Below are 10,653 nucleotides of genomic sequence, written 5' to 3'. Positions count from 1 at the left end.
CAGAGGCAAATCCTAGTCTTCAGACATTTAATTAGTCCGGATATTCTGAATTCAAGTTAAGGGGGATGTTAATAGCAAATGACAAAAGGAAGGTTGGGTCTTGGCAATGAAAATACTTATGCTGGGGCTGGTGCTGTGGCACAGCGGGTTAATGCCCTGGCCTGAAGTATTGACATCCCATATGGGCGCCGGTTCGAGACCTGGCTGCTCCACTTCTGATCCAGCTCTCTGGTATGGCCTGGGAAAGCAGTAGAAGATGTGCCAACTCCTTGGGCCCCTGCACCTGTGTGGAGACCCAGAGGAAGCTCCTGGCTCCTGGCTCCTGGCTCCTGGCTCCTGGCTTCGGATCAGCACAGCTCTGGCTATTGTGGCCAATTGGAGAGTGAACCATCGGGATGGAAGACTCTCTCTCTCTCTGCCTCTTGCTCTGCCTCTCCACTCTGTGTAACTCTGACTTTCAAATAAATAAATCTTTTTTTTAAAATAAAATACTTGTGTTCCTCCAGGTGTTAAAATAATGAGCTGGAGGCCATTAGGTTGATGTGGTTCAGTTCCCTGGATCTCTGTGGAAGTGAAGGGAAACCCCTGTCAATATTGGTTTTGGCCAATCAGAGAGCTCCAATGAGGAACCTCCCCCTGGAATGATCCCACTGAAGCCCTTTCCCCACTTCCACAGTCAAACGTTTCTTTGCCTTGCTTGCCCACTCATCCTTTATTTTTTTTCTTTTTCCCACAAATTAAAAAAGGTTTTCTTATCCTGATAAAATGCACAAGACATAAAATCTCCTGCTTAACCATGTTAAGTACATAGTTCAGTGACAGAGTATATTCACAATGTTGTACAGCATCAGCAGCCATCTCTGCACATTTTTATCACTCCAAACTGAAACTCTGCACCTGCAAAACAATTAACTCTCCCTCCCCGGCACTGGCACCTTCCCCTGCTCTTGCCCCTGGTAACCAGCATTCTACCTGCTCCACCAATTTGACTGTCCTAAGTACCTAGTATAAATGCAATCATAGAATAGCCCATCTATTTTTAATACCTGTTCTCAAACTATATCCTATTACACTTGTTTTATATACATGAAACACTTTGAAACATCCACAAAAGCTAGATATTTTAAGTCCAAATTTATCAGAATGTTACCTATACAGTACTGTTAAATAAAACACCCATAGCAAACAACAGTCATAACATGAGGTGTCTTCTGAATATGACCATTTTGGCCTTGAACCATTTCCTCCTCCTCACTTCCTTCTCTCCACCACAATTCTCTTGGCAATGGTTGGAGCCTGAGCCTGTCCTTTTCTTTCTCAATTTGTCCAGCATCATTGGAAGCTACCAATCTCATTTATGTATACTCATTAGTTTGAAAGAAATGTCACAAGTGCTACATGTATGCACCCAGATCCTTGCTTCTTACAGGTATTTCTAGAACTATCTGGTATCCCATGTCTCTTATGCTAGAGCTTGCCATGGACTATCAGTTCATCAGTGCTGTCTTACTCCTGGAAATAAAGTCATTAATGCTTCTTCTGTTAAAAAAAATATTTATTTTATTTATTTGAAAGACAAAGTAACACAGAGAGGAAAAGACACAGAGAGAAAAAATCTATCCACTGGTTCATTCCCCCACATGGCTGCAAGCACTGTGGGTAGGCCATGCTGAAGCTAGGAGCCTCGAACTTGATTGAGTCTCCCACATGGGTGCAGGGGCCCAAGTACCTGGGCCACCTTCTGCTGCTTTCCTCGCATTAACAGGGAGGGAGCTGAATCAGAAATGGAGCAGCTGGGACTCGAACTCGTGCTCCAGTATGAGTTGTTGGCAATTCAGGTGGCTGCATAAAAAAACTGGCTACTCCACAATGCCAACCCCTCATGAGTGTAGTTAAATTTAAGCATATTTGGGGCTGGCTTTGTGGCCTAGTCAAGTTGACACATAAACTTAGGCATCAAGGCTTAAATGTCAAAGGTCTGTATTCTTAACCCATTCTCTTAGATTTGCCAAGTTTGTTGGTGTGATGGGTGATACCCACCCCCACAGCACTCTGCCTGCCGATCTTCTCCCACATTCTCACTGCGCATGCACCCTTTACCTCGGCAACTGGGCAATCCCCTTACCAGCTTCCACCCTGCTTTCTCCAACCCACATTCTAGTCAATTTCCATATTATCATTCTCCCACTAAAAGCTTCCAGTAAGTACCTCTAACCATCAGACGATCACATACTCCTTGGCCCGAAGCCAAAAGCGTCTCCATAGTGGTATGCCTATCTCTTACTCCATGTGCTCTGCACAGTGGTTCTCAAACTTTTTGGTCTGAAAATCCCAACACATGCTTAGAAATGAGTGTGGGAGCAGGAATTTATTAACCTAGTGCTTAAGACTCCCACATCCCACATCCAAGTGCCTGGGTTCAATTCCCAGTTTCAGCTCTTGGCTCCAGCTTCCTGCTAATGCACACTCTGGGAGGCAGTGGCAATGGTTCCAGTAATGGTTCCAGCCAAAAAAATTGGGCTCCTGTCACCCACTGAGTGACCTGGATTGCATTCCCAGCTTCTGACTTTAGCCCTGGCCAATCCCCAGTTCTTGCAGGCACTTAGGGGATGACCCAGCAGATGGGAATGCAATCTTTGTTTCTCCCCTTCTCTCTCTGCTTCTCAAAAAATAATAAATATTAATTAAAACTCATTTCATCATTCCATTTGTCATCAAAACAATGACAATCACAAATAAAATAGCCTTGGAAAAACCCACTGTATACTTCTAAGAGGATGAGTATAAAAATGGTTGAGTGTGGCATTGCAGGTTAAGCTGCAGCCTGCAGCACCAGCATCCCATATGGGCACTGGTTCAAACCCCAGCTGCTCCACTACCAATCTAGTTCCCTGCTAATGTGCCTGGGAAAGCAGTGGAAGATGGCCCAAGTGCTTGGGCCCCTGCATCTACATGGGAGACCCAGATAAAGCTCCTGGCTCCTGGCTCCTGGCTTTGGCCTAGCCCGGTCCTGGCTGTTGTGGTCATTTGGGGAGTGAACCAGCAGACAGAAGATCTCTCTCTCTCTCTCTCTCTCACTTTCACCCCCTCTCCCCTCCCCCCTCCTCTGTCTTTCCCTCTCTCTCTATAATTTTGACTTTCGAATAAATTTGAAAAATCTTTCTTTTTAAAAAAAGGGCAAGCATCATCTAATTTTTATGAAATGAGTTTTGACCTTATGCCGGCTCCGCGGCTCACTAGGCTAATCCTCTGCCTTGCGGCGCCAGCACACCGGGTTCTAGTCCCGGTCGGGGCGCCGGATTCTGTCCCGGTTGCCCCTCTTCCAGGCCAGCTCTCTGCTGTGGCCAGGGAAGGCAGTGGAGGATGGCCCAAGTGCTTGGGCCCTGCACCCCATGGGAGACCAAGAGAAGCACCTGGCTCCTGCCTTCGGATCAGCGCAGTGCACCAGCTGCGGCGGCCATTGGAGGGTGACCCAATGGCAAAGGAAGACCTTTCTCTCTCTCTCTCTCTCTCTCTCTCTCACTGTCCACTCTGCCTGTCAAAAAAAAAAAAAAAAGTTTTGACCTTATGTAGAATCCCTGACAAGGTCTCCAGTACCATAAGGATTCCCAGAGCACACTTTGGGAACCACTGCTCAATGTCAAGGTCAAACAAGACTGGTCTCTACCACTGACATCTCACACTCATTTACCCCCTGCCTGTATCCAGGCTATTTCCTCTCTCTGGGTCCTCTCTGCACCACCACCTCTGCTTCACAGTAAAAGTCCTCTCCTCTGTAGGAGAAACTGACATGCCACTTGCTTTGTGCAGGTTTTCCTGAGAGCTGAGAGGCCCTTCTCTCTCTCTCTCTCTCTCTCTCTCTCTCTCTGTGTGTGTGTGTGTGTTTTCTTCCTCAGAATCTTCAGGGCACTTCATTTCTCTCTTATGGAATGAATTCATTCCTCCTTGCACTACTGTGGTTTATGAATTTATTTTATGTCTTTCTTGTACATATAGGTTGTGTTTTCCTTTCCAGCGTCAATCTTCCCTCTGCTATCACAATCTTGATTTTGCTTTCCAGAAATGCCCCTCCCCAAACGTACACAATTTAATGGGCTTATCAGTTAAACACACCACCCTCCCCTGGCCAAAGGGCAAATTCATGACTCAAAGTAGGCCGCTCTGATACTCTGCCCTGGAATTTTAATTACAAGCAAAGAGTAAATTTCTTTGGTGTCCACTGACCTTGAGAGTTGTGATTTGAGAAGAGACCGCCCCCCGTGACAATTTCCTGGACTCCCAGAGCTGCCTGGATTACTGTCCTGCTTCTTCCTCTTGTCTCTCAGCTTTGTGAGATTCCCCAGATCCTTCTTTAAAAAAAAGTGTTATTGAATCTATCTTAACCTTGGCCAGTTCCTGTTGCATACAACCAAGTAGGTCTAATAAAGTAATCACTTGCCTCAATACAGATACACAACATAGTCCCACACAATGTCATAAAGCAAGTCATGAGAGCAACCTTACAAATCTTTGTAAAGCATTCCCTAAAATGTCTTTCCCTCTCTCTCTCTCTCTCTCTCTCTCTCTCTCTCACCACAAAGAATAAGTCAATATTAACTTCAAAACTTAATTCCTTAAAATCACATGTTATTATCACCATCTTTTAATTGAATGGCATTCCCTCTCTGCTTGGGATGGCATCTAAAGACTTCTCAGGGGGCCAGCGCTGTGGCACAGTGGGTAAAGCCGCTGCTTGCAATGCCCACATGCCATATGGGTGCCGGTTCAAGACCCAGCTGCTCCACTTCCGATCCAGCTCTCTGCTATGGCCTGGGAAAGCAGTGGAGGATAGCCCAAGTCCTTGGACCCCTGTGCCTGCATAGGAGACCTGGAAGAAACTCCTGGCTTCAGATCAGCACAGCTCCAGCTATTGCGGCCAATTGGGGAGTGAACCAGCGGGTGGAAGACCTCTCTCTCTCTTTCTCCCTCTCTCTTCCTGTGCATCTCCTTCTCTCTGTGTGTAACTCTGCCTTTCAAATAAATAAATAAATCTTAAAAAAAAAAAAAAAAAGACTTCTCAGAACACGAAACTGCCGGAGAGGTCAGAATCCGATGCTTCTAATCACCAGAATAAGCACAAGTGATGGTGATGAGGACCCAGGACTGACTAAAGGCCCTGCCCTCAAGCAGCCCATGGTTTGGGGCAACACTTACACCGGGGTGTAGTTAGTGATGGAGGTGCTGTGAAAGCCAAGGGGAGAATCAGGAAAACCTCGCAAAGCAGAAGCAAGAAGGCTAAGGCAAGGTCAGGCCTTGAAGACCAGGAGTACCAGTCACGGTGGCAAAAGCACAAATTGAATAGGAAACAGGGAGGCAGGCAGTTGGCCTAGAAGTTAAGACACCGCCTACGATGCCGTATCTCACAATGACATGCCTGGGTTTAGTAGCCACTGCTGCCTCCTGACTCCAGCTTCCTGCTCCTGCAGACCCTGGGAAGCAGCCGTGACGGCTCCAGTAGTCGGGTTCCTGCCACCCACATGAAAAACCTGAATTATGGTCCTGGCTTCTGGCTTCAGGTACTGGTCATCGTAAATATTTGGGGGAAAGAAACAGCATATAGAGTGCTCTCTCACTCATGCGGGGTGTGTGTGTGTGTGTGTGTGTGTGTGTACGCACATGCATGTGCATATGCATGTGTCTGCCTTTCAGATAAATAAGCTAAAAAATTAAAAGTAAGTAAATTGAGCTTTTCCAATAGTAAAAATTTTTGTGCTTCAAAGGACACTGACAAAAAAGGGGAAAAAAGCATAGAATAAGAGCAAACATTTGCAAATCATGTCTTTAGCAAGAGATTTATATCTAGAATATATAAAGAACTCTTACAACTCAATAGTGAAAGTACAAATAGCCCTTTTTTAAAAATAAGACTTACTCCAATTCTTCTTATCTTTGATCTATGGAAAGAAATACTGTCATAAAATAAGGAGGAAAACAGGAAACACACGCATAAAAATGTAGCTCATCCCCACGAACCAGAGACTGCGCCATGAGCAGCTCATGACTGACAGCAGAAGCCGACACCAGGTCACCCAGGCTGCAGACAACGTCCTGAAGTTGTCAACGGCTCAACTTCTCATCCTGAAACAAGACCTCAGATGAACGTGAATCCTGTGGATGGATCCTAGTCCCTTCTTGCTTTGCTATTTAGCCAGAGGAATGAGGCTCTGACTAGAGCTGAAGAAATCTCAGACCTCCCGGGCCACCTCCACCTCAACCTATGCAGGGGGCAGGAGATGCAAAACCCATCCCCGCCTGTGTAAGATCTGCTACAGGTTTGATGGAAGATGGTCCTCAGGCACCAGCTACAGGCAGTGCACCTGTTGGTGAGCTCCGAGCACCACAACTCCTCCACCGCTTCCCTCTGCCCTGTCTACATCTTGGTTGACAGCTTTAATGACTTCAGCTCCTCTCCCACCAAATCCTCCGCACATCCACCTGCAGTAACTGCAATTGCTCTTCACATCACCGTGGATTTCACCACTCAGCTGCAGCTCCTCTCGTACAGTCCTCTCCCACCCATAGCCAGTGCTACTGCAGCAGCTGCAACAGTACCAGTTCATCTATTCTCATACCACCAGGTCCAAGGTTGCCTCCACCCCCAGTCCACTTCCTCTGCAACTGACATGTGCTCCTCATCTGTCACAATTGTAACTTTTGTTCACCCTCCCTCTGGGTTACATCTAACTCCCTCTATTACTCCCTCAAGTCCCATGAATGCTTCCATTTCCTCCAACATGTGTTATACCGATTTCCAAGCCAAAGTGTGTCATCTATCAACTACATCTAAGATCGGTGATGCCAGAAGTATGAATCTGGAAGCAATATAGAAAGGTATTCAGCGACACAAAGGAGAAGAGCTGAACAAGAAGCTAACTCTGAACACATTGCAAACAATGTCGCTACCTATTGCCTGACCGCATTGCAGTGCTATAGAGTGACTCAGGTGACATTTGAGAATTTGATGAAATAAATTAGTTGGGTTAAGAAAAATGCACCAATACAAAATATCCTCTGTGATGTTTTTTCTTTGAAAAGCTTTGGGGTCCAGAGCTGTGGCGTAGCAAGTAAAGCTGCCACAGCAGCATCCCATAATGGCACCAGTTCGAGTCCCAGCTGCTCCACTTCCAATCCAACTCTGGCTAATGCCCCTGGGAAAGCAGTAGAAGATGACCAAAGTACTTGGGCCCCTGTGCCCATGTGGGAGACACAGATGAAGCTCCTGGCTCCTGACTCTGGATAGGCCCAGCTCTAGTCATTGTGATCATTTGGGGAGTGGACCATTGGATGGAAGACCTTTCTCTCTGTCTCTCCCTCCCTCTGTCTATAACTCTATATCTCAAATGAATAAATAAAATCTTTTTTTAAAAAAAGGATAATCTTTGGTCATTCTAGGTGTTTTGTTTTATTTTTTCTCATGATAAATAATTCTTTTCCTCAAGAATTTGTATTTCTAAGAAAAAGACTAGCATATTTTTAAAACTAGATGTTTTACACTGATTTATTTTTCCCCTGAAAAGATGTTAATTTGATCAAATAAACCACTAAGTACTAAGCATGGGCAAGTGTTGTTAGAGGAGCAGATTCAGTTTTATAATTCATCTTTACTGGGTACTTTGCAAAATTTCAGTTTAAAGAAAACCATTGAGATTGAAATCTTATGCATAGCTACATGTGCCTTTGTCCATTTCCTGATGTTTCAGAAGAAAAAATATTGGCTTAATTTTGTAAATCACTCAGAAAATAAATTTAGCTTCTAGTGTTAAATTCTTTTAAAGGAAATTTGGATGTTTTAAAATCATTGCTTTATTGTTGTTAAATACCTTACTTGAATGTTTAGTCATGACTTTTTTCTGTTTACATGCTATGTGATATAATTTTGCTTGCTTATAAGTGTTTAGAATTTTTTCCAGGTGAAGCACTCTTGCTGAAACATGCTCCTAATTATATAATTATCCAATGGGGGGTGGACATTTGGTGCAGTGATTAAAATACCTACATCCCATATTGGAATGTTGGGTTTGAGTCATGGCTCCAGCTCCCAGCTCCAGTCTCCTGCTAACGTGAACCCAGAAGGTAGCAGGGGATGGCTCAAGTAGTTGGGTCTCTGCCACTCATGCGGGAGACTTGGATTGTGTTCCAGGTCCAAGGCATTTGGGGAATGAACCAGAGAAATCTCTCTCTCTCTCTCTCTCTCTCCCCCCTCCCACTTTGCCTGTCAAATAAAATAACTCTTAAATTTTTTTCAAAAGAATGGCAACCTGAATTTTTAGAAATAGGCAAAACATTGAACAGGCACTTCTCCAAAGAAGATATACAAATGGCCAATCAGCATTTGAAACGATGCTCAAGAGCATGCGTGATTACGGAAATGCAAATCAAAATTATTACGAGATGCCACTTCATGCTCACTAGGATGGCTATAAGGAAAAAGATAGTACAAGTGTCGGTAAGAATGTGGAGAAGTCTAAACCCATGCAGACTGCTGGTGGGAATGTAAAACGTGCACCCACTTGGGAAAAATAGTCTGACAGCTCCTCAAAAAGTTAAACAGAGTTACCATTTGACCCAGCATCCCATTCCTAAGCACACACTCAGCAAACATCCAAGATCTCTCCACACACACAGACACATACAAAACTTGAACATGAGTTACTCAAAAGGAGGAAACAACTTGACTGTCCATCAAATAAAGAAATAAAGAAAATGTGATATATTCATACAAATTAGTATTATTTAACCACAGAGAGGAATGAAGAACTAATACATACAACAACACAGATTAACTTTCAAAAGATTATGAAATTTAAATTATAAGATTGATAATGTTTATGAAAAAGTCATTCACAATTGGCATTTATATGAAATGCCCAGAATAGGTCAAGCCACAGACAGGAAATAGACTCATGTTTGCCTGCACCTGTGGGATAGGAAGACTGGGGGATGGCATCTAAAAGACATGGGATCTTTTTTGTGGGATGAAGAAAATGTCCAATAATTGATGTGGCACAACTGTGTGCATATAATGAAACTCCTTGCACTATGCAATTTAAATGACTAAATTTGTGGTATTTGAATTTATATCTTTTATAAAAAGCACAAAAAGAAAAAAAAAGTGACATGATGAGGGACAGTGACAGCAAAGGAGCCCAGGGTACAGTTGGGAGAAGTTCCAGAGTTTCCTCTCAATTCTGGATGCCAGAGAGGGTGGATCACACCCCACTGTCTGGCATTGGCTCTGGCTAGGATTTTACTACTGTTAGCAAAGGATTAGCAAATCCTAAAACAGGCACCATTTGATCCTGTTCAAGGGAAGTTTGCTGGCCCCTGCTGCTCTGATTTCAATGTGCTCCCCAAAGGTTCATATACTTACCCCGCAAATTCATGGTTCTGGTGTTTGGGGGTGGGGACCTTGGGAGGTAATATGGATGAGGCCATGAGTTTGGAGCCCTCAGGATGGCATTAGTGGGGTCATCAGAAGATGAGGAGAGACCTCAGCTGGCAGCTTGCTCTGTCTCACCTGGACATGCAGGTGCAGCAAGATGACCCCACCTGCCTGGCACCATGCCATCAGACTTCCTGACCTCTAGAACAGCAAGCTAACTGAATTTCTTTTCTTTGTAAATTACCTGATCCCAAGTGTTTTGTTACAGCAAAAAAAAAAAAAAAAAAAAAAAAAAAAAAGGACTAACAACCCTGCTTTGAAGACTTGTGGGGCAGTAACCCTGCTTGTGAATGGCGAGAACACGTGAGGGAGGAGAAACAAGGAGAGCACACTTGCCTCTACATCACGGTCTTTGCCCCGCACTTGAACTTCCTACTGGTTTCTCTGCTCATGACTGCACATGGTCCAGCTCCTCGCTTCCACCTGCTCCTGAGACTGGTTACAGGCCCATTGTTTTTTTTGTTTGTTTGTTTTGGACAGGCAGAGTGGACAGTGAGAGAGAGAGAGAGAGAGAGAGAGAGAGAGAGAAAGGTCTTCCTTTGCTGTTGGTTCATCCTCCAATGGCCGCCGATGCCGGCGCGCTGCGGCCGGTGCACCGCGCTGATCCGATGGCAGGAGCCAGGTACTTATCCTGGTCTCCCATGGGGTGCAGGGCCCAAGCACTTGGGCCATCCTCCACTGCACTCCCTGGCCACAGCAGAGAGCTGGCCTGGAAGAGGGGCAACCGGGACAGAATCTGGCGCCCCAACCGGGACTAGAACCCGGTGTGCCGGCGCCGCAAGGCGGAGGATTAGCCTAGTGAGCCGCGGCGCCGGCCCAGGCCCATTGGTTTTAAGACTTGTATAAAAAGAAAAGTCACAAGACACACAGGTGCCAAGACTCCATAAACCATACAGAGATTTTACAAAGCTTCATTTCATCGTTTTCTCTGAGCCTAACACAGATCAGTAACCGTGAAATGAATGAATATGCAGGGGTAGTCTCCAGTATGGTATGGAAATCTTCAGTCTTTCTTTTATTTCTGAGGGTAAAGTCCTTTGGGCCCTCCTCCATCTTTCTAGGTGAGCCTCTCACCACCTCCTGCAGCACTTCCTGCTTTTCAGTAACTGCATCATGTTGCCAGAAGCAAATGCTTAGTAGCCAGCCTCAGTGAGTCCCCTCAACCCTCACAG

Source organism: Oryctolagus cuniculus, chromosome 2 (assembly GCF_051225735.1).
Source record: "Oryctolagus cuniculus isolate XC-2025 breed Fujian yellow rabbit chromosome 2, ASM5122573v1, whole genome shotgun sequence".
Lineage (NCBI taxonomy): Eukaryota > Metazoa > Chordata > Mammalia > Lagomorpha > Leporidae > Oryctolagus > Oryctolagus cuniculus.
Note: the sequence above shows the minus strand (reverse complement) of the source record.